Below are 12,468 nucleotides of genomic sequence, written 5' to 3' on the forward strand. Positions count from 1 at the left end.
GAAATCACATTAATTACCACCATCAATCATCGTCCCGCACTGCATACGCGGTAGATTCCCTCTGCAATTCTTCAACTCCGGAGCCGGGGACTCATCCCCAAACTCCTGGACGCCATGCACGCGCACGGTCAACCTACGTGAGGCGTATGGTGTAAAGCAAGCAAAGCTCGGCCAGAACTTACCGCTGATTATACTACTATTAAAGTGCAACTTCTCTAAAAAGTGCCGCCCCAATGGACACGCCAAACACATCATTTGACGGTATCTCCGCGCGAGCCGGCCTGGCCGCGCATCCCCACGGTCGTCGTAGGTAATCTGAAACCGGTTCACCAAGAACACCCAAGTACTTGCGCCGGGGCACTTTTTCTCATGGCGGCGCGTTATCAGAAGGTGGCAATCGTTTCGTACTTCAACATAAATATATACATGCAGGCCTGGGCCATGGTCATGATGCTCCCCACGGGTGGACATCGTGTGAGACCACCTTCCTCGATGAGGGGCCACACTTGGTGGAGTAGGAGGAGGGCCACGACCGCCGTCGTGGCAAACCAAAGGGCCATTTATGCAAACCACGAGGTAGTGTAATTAATTATCACATTTATCGCGATTTGTTTATCTCTCTTTAGCGCTAAGTTTATGTGATGTTACAGTCACCGGTACTTACTCTGCCATCTGGAAAATTGAAGTGGTGCCAGTCGTTGGGAATTTTACAGATATAGTTATCTTCGTAATCCAAAACAATAGATTTTTTTCTCTTTTTGTTCAAATTAAAAGTATGCCTTTGTTTGTAATTGTGTCTCCCAAGTTTTTTTCAAATAATAATATTTTAAATGATGACTGGCAACACTGCCGCCCATCTTGCGCAAGTACGTGTAATTGCCTCCAATTTTTCACACTCGCACGAGACCGTTAATCATCTGCAGCTGATACACGTGCAGTGGCAGGCTATCACACGTACAAACAGATTAGTATCCACTCATCTTTTTAATTAAAAGTGACCTTTTACCACTCACCGCAGTTCCTCGCCCGGCAGGGAGCTACTGCCCATAAACTGATAATGATTATTCGTTATAAATGAGAAAAAAAACGACTAAATCTCGGGGGTCAAGTTACAGTAAGAATTCAAACTATGCCTTCATCCCCTGTGAGTCCGGGGCATTGTTGTTTGTAAATCTTCCTCACTTGATCACCGCGGACTCTCATGCTGAGAGAACTCTTTGTGGATCTTGAGCGCTGAATGAAGTGAAAGGTGATATGCTGGGCACACTTCACGCGAGCAAGGTGTCACGTGGACGCAGTTTAATCACCTCTGAAGCATCAATTTTTACCCAGTTGACCCTTGGTACCACCCGGCAGTTTAGTATCGATTTTTGATGTGATTTAGATAAAAACTGACTCCAAGCACGTCGTTCACCACGTCATTGCTATAGTGTTGCCAAACCACCCAATTGTCACGCGAGTCCTTTTTCCAAAATCGGCTCGTGCCATCTAAGCCTCAGCTCATAAGCATAAGCATAAGCATACGTGCCCACCCGCAGTTGCTACTCCGTTATTGACCAGGACCTCCAGAAGTTACATCCACGAGCCGTGGAAGATAAGTGGGTGCTATCTTTCCTCGCTTCGCAACTTCTCAAAGGCCCCTATCATGCTGATCAATACCGGCGCCGGCCACGACCAGTGGTAGGGTCACGGGAAGTGGATGGGAATGTTAGTCCGATACTTGAGTGATAGAGACCGCCCAATCGACTGCTTCTCCGACAAAGTATCACATGAGTTTTGAGGGGGTTAGTAGATGGGTATGAGGTCAGGATTCACGAGTGGCAGTGATGTGACCATGAGCATTTTGTTTATTGGTTGAAATTTTTAAATCTTAGGCAGCCGGCTGCGGAAAGATAAACTAGTGATGATTTAGAAAGTTTTTTCAATCGAACGCGTGCCAACCGAGCATTAGTACTATGGGCTGGACTTATCAGTATATTTTTACTGTTGGTACAATTAAGATAACGCGAGCAAATGTCAAAAATAGTAGATGAGTTAATACTAAAGCTGCCAGTTGGAATAAATTATTGTGATCAACGAATATAAACGAAAAGAAAACAGGACACCACGTAACCGATTGTAATGAAGTTAAAACAATAACTTAAACGAACTTAACCGGCGGCGTGCCTTCCTATCAACGATGATAAAAGAAGGACTTATAAATTTAAAATATAAAAAGACTCCAAAAAATACGTTGCATAGTAACCGCGAAGTCCCGCTACTCACAATCGAATCCGAAAGATAGCTATCTAGAATTTTAAATATAGTATTAATTCGACCGCGATCCTCCAGAAATTCTTCGTCGGCATGCCTTCCAATCAACGGTGATGTAAGAAGGGCTTTATTCATTAAAATGATTTTATATCATAAGCCTTAAAACATATTCGTCGGCGTGCCTTCCGATCATCGATGATATAGAAAGGACTTAATCCAGCAATACGACTTGCTTGTCTCGAAAAAAAAGAATTCGGATCGTTTCTATCGAAAACTATGTAAAGAGAACAAAAATAAACTCATTGGCCAACGAACGCGCGAACAAAAAATAAAGAAAAAAGAAGAAGAAGAAGACCAATCACCCCATGCACACAAACAACGACACAAAAGAGATGAAAACAACACGAATCAGAAGAAATCCAATCACCCCATGTACACAAATAGCGACACAAAAGAGATGGAAAATAACACGAAAAAACAGGACTGCGCGTCCACACAGGCACCGCACTACTGATGCCATTATTTATTTATAATGACCAATCACCCCATGCACTCGAACAGCGACATAAAAGAGACGGAAAATAACACGAAAAAACAGGACTGAGCGTCCACACAGGCACCGCACTACTGATCCCATCTAAGCCTCAGCTCATAAACCGCTTAAGATCTGTCACGATCGTGCGTTGATCTTTTTTGTCACTTTGTAGTTTTGGTTTGGGTTTTTTTGCTTCTCACTCGTAATGGCGTTTAAAAAACTCCAAGCGCTCTTTTGTTATTTCCGTCTCGTTTTTTACTCTTGTTATTGATGATCATATTTTAATGTGTTGAAATACATATTGTAACATGATATATTTCTGTTCACACTTCAAACAGAGAGTTCCTGTGTGGAGACTTTTTTTCTCTTCGCTGCCAGCAGCAACATTCATTTTTTTTCTCTCTCTACTTGTTTAACGTCTGTTTCTATACAGTGTAACTTTGTGGAAGTGATTACGGCTGCGAGTAGTTTTTTTTTTGCTTTTCATTTCTTTATGATTTTGCTGTAATTTTTAACGTGTAAACCAGCTCACAGTGCGTGAGTACGTAGCAGCTCAATTGTTCAAACATGAGTTAAATAATCGTAAATACATGTTTTTCGTTTTTTGTATAAGAATTAATGAGATTTTCGTTTTTGTTTTATAAATTTCATTATAATTGTTTTAAAATTTCTTGATGATTCCTTAGATATACATTTCAGATTTACTTCAAATATATCGTTTAACACTTACAATGGTTTTTCTAATAATGTCTATTTTTTACGTTCGTTCTACATAACGATTGCAATCGAAATATACTTCGCAAAATTATTACAAGATGCAACATTTTATAGTTAAACTTTATTATGGTTCATTTATGGGTAATTCTCTACCAACTCACACGAAATCGGGAAAAGTTGCCCCGACCCCTCTTCGATTTGCGTGAAACTTTGTCCTAAGGGGTAACTTTTGTCCCTGATCACGAATCTGAGGTCCGTTTTTTGATATCTCGTGACGGAGGGGCGATACGACCCCTTCCATTTTTGAACATGCGAAAAAGAGGTGTTTTTCAATAATTTGCAGCCTGAAACGGTGATGAGATAGAAATTTGGTGTCAAAGGGACTTTTATGTAAAATTAGACGCCCGATTTGATAGCGTACTCAGAATTCCGAAAAAACGTATTTTTCATCGAAAAAAAAAACACTAAAAAAGTTTCAAAAATTCTTCCATTTTCCGTTACTCGAGTGTAAAAATTTTTGGAACGTGTCATTTTATGGGAAATTTAATGTACTTTTCAAATCTACATTGACCCAGAAAAGTCATTTTTTCATTTAGAACAAAAATTTTCATTTTAAAATTTTGTGTTTTTTCTAACTTTACAGGGCTATTTTTTAGAGTGTAACAATGTTCTACAAAGTTGTAGAGAAGACAATAATAATTTTAATATATAGACATAAGGGGTTTGTTTATAAACATCACGAGTTATCGCGATTTTACGAAAAAAAAGTACGCCCCTCCGTCACGAGATATCAAAAAACGGACCTCGGATTCGTGATCAGGGACAAAAGTTACCCCTTAGGACAAAGTATCACGCAAATCGAAGAGGGGTCGGGGCAACTGCTGTATGAGTTGGCGGAGGATTGCCCTTATTAGATTGTATACTAACTCTTAGATGAAAAGCATAAAAAGCAAAAATAAATGAATAAATAAATAAACTTTGCTTAAACTTACTTAAATAAATAAACTTTGCAAAATATTCTTGTTATAAAAACAGGTCATGTTCAAAAATATGCAAATCTCCGCTAAAAACATTATGAAAAAATCTTGTTTTCACAATAAAATAGTTAAAATAACTTGACCAACTATTTAAGAAGAAAAAAAACTGCTGGTCATTAATAAGGAATTTTCCATTGTTTTGAAAATGTTAAAACTCGCAAAATTATGTTTTTTTTTTGTTGGACACTCTCTAACTTTGATTCCAAGGAAATACTTACGTTTGAAACAAACAAATCTTTAAAGTAATAAAGAGAATCCGGTACATGCTCAAAAGAACGCAAAATAACTCTAAGAATCGGTCGGAACTCATTGAAATTTATTGTTCGTACACAGAAAAAAACGTGAATTTACACGGGAACAAAGAATCACATGTTAACTCAGTTGATGTGAACTTGCGATTCGAAGTAAACAGTTGAATCACACGTAAAATCATGTTTTTACGTATAATTTGTTGCAAATTTACACTAAATTGTATTTAAATTTAAATGTTTAATGACGTGCAAAAGTGTTACATCATTAATGATGTAACATTCGGAAATATTTTTTTTTGTGTAACAATGTAAAAAAACATAAAGAGAATTCAAAAAAAAGGGTCCACGGTCCCTAAAAAAATATGTCTGGGAATTCTACAAACTTTATTTAAGTTAATAAAATCGATCTAAAATGGGTGGGAGGTTAGGTCACCCAAAAATTAAAGGTTGTTTATGTGAAGGGTTTTTTCAGAACTAAACGATTCAAAACAACATGACAATTTGTTTTTCTTTATCAACATATATAAATAATGTTAGTAAATAATCAAATCAGATTGAAGCACGCATCATAACCTCAAGCTCGTGAGTTCTTCACACTCGACTCTACTAATTAGGGGTTCCACGAAACGGGAGCAATAAAATTAAATTTAATAACATCACTTTATCATTCATGATAGCAATCTTGCTGATCCCATAACGGTATATCAACCCTCCCTCACACTGGTAGCACAATTTCCCTAAAAACAACCCCTCCCCAATCGCCACCCTACGCGTAGGGTGTTAAATTGAAAAGGATATTCATAATAAAACATGATAGACCAAGATAACATCCCCTCTCGAGAGGAAAAAATATCGCGGGATGAAACAAGTGCGGTTCGGTTTTTTTTTTCGATAAGGGATCTCCGGGGACCAAATTAAGAGGAAAGCGCTGCCACCCTGTCCGAGAGGACATGTAGGGGACAAAATGCATATTTTATTCATCCGATACGGTGTCAAATTCAGCGTGCTGCCAGCATGATTCGGGGACCAAATATGGGACATAAGGGATTGGCCCATTCTAGCGGTTGGCAACAAGTTGAAGGAACCAGAAATTGGAGTTGATGATTTATGTCTTGCTTACTTGCAGGCCAATTTTCAGAATTTTAACGATAATTTAATGTAGGACCGCAAATTTGTGGTCCGGCAACCCTCAGCAAACCCCACGTGTCACTCGGGACTAGCAAACACCATTATTTAAAGTTGTTTCAGCTGTACTGGAGAAGTACCCTTCGTCAGATTTAAATTTTAAAGAGCTTTCTCGCTATCTAAACAAGTTGAAAACTTTCCAGCCATTTTCAAGCATCATCTGTCCCGAAACTCAACACATTTCAGGATCCCCCGTCCTTCGACCGTCCTGCTGGATGCGGTTTGAATAGTATCGTCTTACAAAAATCGATTATTTCCGACCATTATCTGTCAATTATGTTCGACTCCTGCTGCAAACTACGAGACGAACCATCATCATCATCATCGTCAGGGGCTTAAAAGGGGGCCAATGTTGGGAGTGCAAGCATATGTGGGCTGACTTGGCTGGCTGGCTGCTATGCTACCGATGATGCTACTTATTTTGAAACTGTAGAAGTGTGCGCTGAGTTTGATTATTTGTTCACCTCTCGCGTCTACCAAAGGTCCTCTACCCCGTCCCTGCTGGAAAGGCACAGCACCTTTTAACATGCTGTTCGAGACTTCTGCGCAGTGAAAGGCACCCTCGCACAAAAAACCAAATAACGACTTTAAATATAATGAATTTTAAGGTTAAAAGTACCCTTTTTCGTTTATCAAACAAACTTACAATAATTGTTAAATTAAAACATGGGTAATTTTTCTGCCCACTCCCAAGAAATTGAAAAATGTTGCCCCAACCTATATTCGATTTGCGTGTTACTTTTTCCTAAAGGGTGATATTGACCCGAGGTCCAATTCTCGATATCTCTTGGAACATTCGAAAAAGACGAGTTTTTTTTAATCATCAATCGTTGAAATCGTGATTATTTGGCAATTTGGTGTTAAAGGGACTTTTTTTGTAAAATTTGAAACCAAGCGTACTCAAAATTCATAAAAAGTATTGTTCATCGAAAAAAAAAGTAAATCGTGAGATATGTTACTCACTAGAAAGGAAATTGAATGTAGTTGAATCTGAATAACACAGAAGGGCTTGTAATCATCGCTTGTTATCGCGATTTAAAAAAGGAGAAAATTAAAAATATTTTTTATTTAAAAAAGCTTTACAAAATTTTCATTTTAAGCATTGAAAATTGAAACATTAGTTCCTGAAATATCGGTGTACGAGGGCTAATTAGGGCACCATTTTCACATTCTTTCTTCAAACATGGACACTTTTCTTATAAATATAGAAAATCGCTACTTTTTTTTATAAAAAAAAAACCTAAAAATGGCTTTACCTAGAAAACTGTGATCTTTATAACATTTTCGCCAGAATACTTTTTGATTGTAAATTTGAGTCATAATTTAAAAGATGTAATTTTTTTCGCCCTGTTTTTCTTTTTTTTTTTGAAAAATTACTTTTATATCCTTAAGGGCTCTTTGAGGCTGTTTTTTCATAGATTTTGAGTTTTACGACCATATATTAGAAAAAAAAACCATGAAATTGGAATGCATTTTGTGATATTTTTTGTGAATTATACCGCTGCAAATAGTTTTCAAAGTTTGTGTCGCCCTCCTGTCCCTTCAAAATCGTTTCATAAAGTCCGGGGGCAAAACATATTTTTCCTCAAAATCATCAAAAGTTTAATGAAAATAGAAGCCTTACTAACTGAAAACTGTCTAAATGCATTTTTCAGCATAGGGAGGCCAACTTAAAAAAATATTTGTTTTTGATTGGTTTTCAATTCATTTGGTTTTGGTTTTAGGTTTGGGTTTGGGTTTGGTTTTGGGTTTGGGTTTGGGTGTAGGTTTGGGTTTGGGTTTGGGTTTGGGTTTGGATTTGGGTTTGGGTTTGGATTTGGGTTTGGATTTGGGTTTGGGTGTGGGTTTGGGTTTGGGTTTGGGTTTGTTTTTGTTTTTTGTTTTGGCATTGGAAGTAAAAAGATGTTTAAAGGCCGCAAATCAGATTTGCAAAGCCGGGTATTTATACTCGAAAAAGCTAGTTTGATGAAGATTGGTCCGTTGTAAATATTTTTCAAAGTTTATGTCGCCTCCCCCCTTCAAAATCGGTTCGAAAAATCAGAAGCAAATAAAAATATTTTTTCAAAAAACTTCAAATTTTAAAGGAAATAGAAGACAAACCAACTGAAAACAATGGGAAATACAGCACCGCAAAAAGTTTTTTTCCGGCGAAACAAAAAAATCTCTTCAATACTTGAATATTTTGAAAACTAACAATTGCAAAACAACAACAACTTTTCATTCAAATGTTGAGACCATGGCTTGTTATTTCATTTTTTATATTTTTTTTGCCTCCCCCCTTCCTCCACCCCGACCAGAGTTGAGGGACATTAACTTCAAAAAATATTTGCAACGGCCTTATCAAATTTTTGTAGGGTCTTAAAAAGTCGTTATGTGTTTCTATTTTCCAACATATAAACTAAAGTCTCTTTTCAATTAACTTCAAAATTTAAAGTAAACAACAATTCGGTTTTCCTGGACCCAACCCATTGCGTCGCCATGCAAGTGTGCACACGTGGCCCGCCATGACTGGTTTTGCCGACAAGGATTTTGAAAGGCTTCAACATTTTATTCTTATTTTGTGTTCGTTTCGGGGGCCCATAAAAATGAGAGACACAGAGCGTTAGAATGTAAGTCGGTACTTATGCTGCCGGTGCTTCTGGTTATGTTGCCGATTGGGTTGTTGTTTATTTCATGTTCGAGGTTCGTGTGAACCCACTCACTTTTATGTTTTTTTAGATGTTTTTTTTTTCTGTATGTTCGCTGCCCAAATCGTCGGAGAAAAACAAAACATAACTCCGAGTGAAGCCTTTTATAATCCTTTTTGTTTTATTTTAATACTTTAAGGTTCAATGATTGGCTTCGGCCGTGGGCGACTTCTGTTTGGAGTGTTTGCTCGACATTTCCAAAATCAGCACTTTGAAAGCGATTTTGTTTGAACCAGAAAAAAATGCTCTAGTTTGATCTAACGCTTCATCGCAGTTTGAAGTTCCCTCGTCTTTGCTAATCTGCTCCTTCCGAGAAAAGGAAACAAGGCATGACCAGCAGGGAAACACCGTTTCTCTTCTAAGCTGCTGCAACGTTGAACAACAACCGGTAGCCGGGTCCGACCCATCACCCACCCAATTTCTAATCAATTTGGAATTTTAATCTCACAAAATTGCCCAACCGAGCGCACCGTAGAAACAGGATTAGGAGACCTCCGGGCAAAAAGCAGGTTTCGAAATGGCCAGCAAACAAAAAAACGGTTGTCCTTTTTTTGAGGGCGGGGATGGTCACTCGGATTACAAACGCAATTCCGGGAAATAATTTGTCCCAGGTAAGAGGCCTTCTCTGCGGTGCTGACATGACCCACACGCTGCTGTCAAAACTTTCCCTTCATTCAGCAAACTCGCTTTTATTGCAATTTTTCACACCCTCTTCACTCAAGGGCCCAGAAATGCTCCGTGCTCGAAGAAAATCCATCATTAAGTCCCATTCATATGTTGGTAGTACAGTGGAACTCTCATTGTCAACTCTGCTCATTTGAAGTGTAAACAAATTGCTGCTCACCATGAAAAGCCCGGGGCTCTCAACTGAACGAGAGGGCGATGAAGAGGGTGCTTTTGATCCCGCGCAGAATAAAAGAACCCTCGCCGGCACTGGTGGCGTACCTGTCAATAATGTGCTTCCTTTTGAGCTGGTACTGTTGTTGTTGGTCGTGTGTGACACGTTTTTAAATGGCTCTTTCGAGCTGGAGTGTTCTTTTAATGTTGAAGGAGCGTGTAATCGCATTGTGGATGTTCGAAAAGAGTGTGCGTTTGATCATTGAGCAGGGATTAATATGGGAAAGAAGATGATTTAAATGTGAATTTATTATTAATGGGCAATATCCTGATCACAGTTCACGATGTTGTACACGATGATTTTTTAAAGAAAATTTCAAATTTGTAATATGCCAAAATTAAAGAATCGTTAAGCAAAATTGAAAAAATATACTTCTTTTACGATTTGGATTTAATGCTTATGAAGCTATAAAAATTGTGCAAATGGCTTGAATCTAACCGTCTCTTGATTTTTCAAACTCTACTGTGCAACTCACAGGTGACAGCCTGTCTAGCTCGGCCTAACCAAGCCACGTTACACCTACACGAACTAATTGGTTCATGTCACTAGCGCACAAATTCGCCCAACGCAAACCTAATTGAAAGTGAATGTTGTTCAACACATTAATTAATTCCCACCACCCTTCACCGTCGTCGTCGTCTTCGGGTGCAAATCCCAAACCCAACACGTGGCGAGCATGCCGCGCCACCACCGCCGTCGAGCAAGACTTTCCATCAGCAAAGGTAAAAAGCCATGACAACATCGGCTCAGAGGCATCAGCTTGTTAAAAATAATAGAATTTATCTGTCATCACTCATTTGATAATAAAGGCATAAAACAGCCGTATTGGGACGGACAGAAAACATCGGTTCGGTTTGCAGGTCTGGCTGGCAGGCTGTGGGTGTTATAATACGACTGTTGATGCTCTCTGGCTTTGGGCCAAACACCCCACTCCACACAGCTATATAGCTATACTCACGTTCGGAAGAAATGCTCTGGGAAAGTGTGCCTCCCCCCACCCCTTGGCTTCGTCAGTTTTACTTTTGTTGAGGGAGAAGTTGAGCATATTACACACCATGAGAGACGTCGTTATCCACCATAACGAACTTAGCGCTGGCTTAGGGTGATTCGCACTTGGTTAACACCTCAAAAGATGTTATGTTCAAAAATCGATGGATATTTTTTAAATGCCACATACAAATACTTTTTATATTTTTAGGACCTTCCTAGTTTTTAGTATATGGCAAATCTACCAACAGTATTGAATGCTTTTGAGTTATTTATATTTTATTGAGGACCGGATTCAAATATTTTGATGAAAATGATGCCTACACCCATCATTTGACTCATCGTTAGACGAGTAATCGAAAGACCTTTCCAATTAGACCTGGATTTGAAGATCTGACAAATCTATTTTAAAGTATAAGCGTTGAAGTTAAATTGAAGAAAAACTAAATGGATGGATGTGAAACATTTCACTAGATAACATTGCGGAACACCCTATTGCCGCTGCCGCTGCTGGTTTGACGAGAAAAACGAAACCAAATTAAAAGCATAAGCCAGAAGTTAAGTTGTTATAGAAACGCCCCTACAATTTGATTTGCGCTGTTCCTTTCGGTTTGTGAATTCATCTTTCCCCTCCTGATCAGTCGCCACCACCCAGGCGTCGTGTGTCCTCCCCCACCCCCCTCCTCCCAGCGGATCTGCGGAAAGGATTCTGGGAGTTCATTATTTCCATCTACCCTGTGGAACAAAAAAGCGGTGGAAAAAGTTGGAAAAGGGTCGGAAAATTCCCGAGGAAAATTCAACCCTCTTCTCGAGAGGGAGAGCCATGGGAATTAATAATCCGTTGTTATTGTGTATAATTTAGTTTGCGAGCGGTTGATCCTTTTTGGGTGAAATTTGCTGCAGCAATTACAGCAAAACTGGGATGTTCGAGGTCCAATTACCGGTTCTTAAGCTGGTTTTATCCCTTTAAAACAATGAAAAATCATTGGCATAAGAAAGAACATGAACTTTTTATTAATATTTTTTTTTCTAAGGACATAATTTAATTATCTAAATCATACAGCAAATTCATAAAAATGCAATAACAAACAAAAGTAAAGCCGCGGTCTCAAATCAAACAGCTTGGCAAGCTTAAAACCAGAAGCCTCGGCTCATGCTGATTCTGGTCAACAATTCCCGAGAAGAATGCCAGATAAGCTTGAAGGCTGCCAGCCAGCCCGCCAGCATCAGCAGCAAGTTTTGAAAATTATCAACTGTCAGTCGGCTGACAGCCGCCACTTGGTGGATGATGATGATGATGATGAGAAGGAGATACATGGTAGCGGTTCCAGCACCATCAACCTCGTATACACATGGTGAATGCGTATGAAATAATTATGACGTGCACAACGGGAGCAGCAGCCTGCTGAGCACAGTTAGGAAGCAGAAAGTTTGGATCAACATTGGTTTAATTTTCTAGGTAATTGTAAATTTTATTAGCACCTTTGTATTTAAAGTCAGACCGCCATATATGTACATTTTAGTTTTGTTTCGAAAATAGAAAGAATGACCGTTATTGAGAAAAAAAATCCCAATACATACTGACAAATAACATTAATCATCGATGGAATAATATATCTCAAAATTTTATTCTTTCCAACAAAAGTGAGACGTTTCTCCACGAAAATGACGAAAATCTCCTCATAACCAAAATACTATTAATGAGTGAACGATTTGTTCATGAAACTTCAGTTATTTGTGTAGAATGGCCAGATAAAACTTTTTATTCGTAAATCGGATTGGTGGGTGTCGCGATATAGCCTCTTAGAGTTAAATAATAATGAAAAATTCGTTTTTCCCAGTGTCACCAAATTAGCCTTGATATTACAACTTATTATGATTGGGACTTTCATGATGGATCAAAACTTATTTTGGCTTG

The sequence above is a fragment of the Culex quinquefasciatus genome, chromosome 2 (genome assembly GCF_015732765.1).
Source record: "Culex quinquefasciatus strain JHB chromosome 2, VPISU_Cqui_1.0_pri_paternal, whole genome shotgun sequence".
NCBI classification, from domain to species: Eukaryota; Metazoa; Arthropoda; class Insecta; order Diptera; family Culicidae; genus Culex; species Culex quinquefasciatus.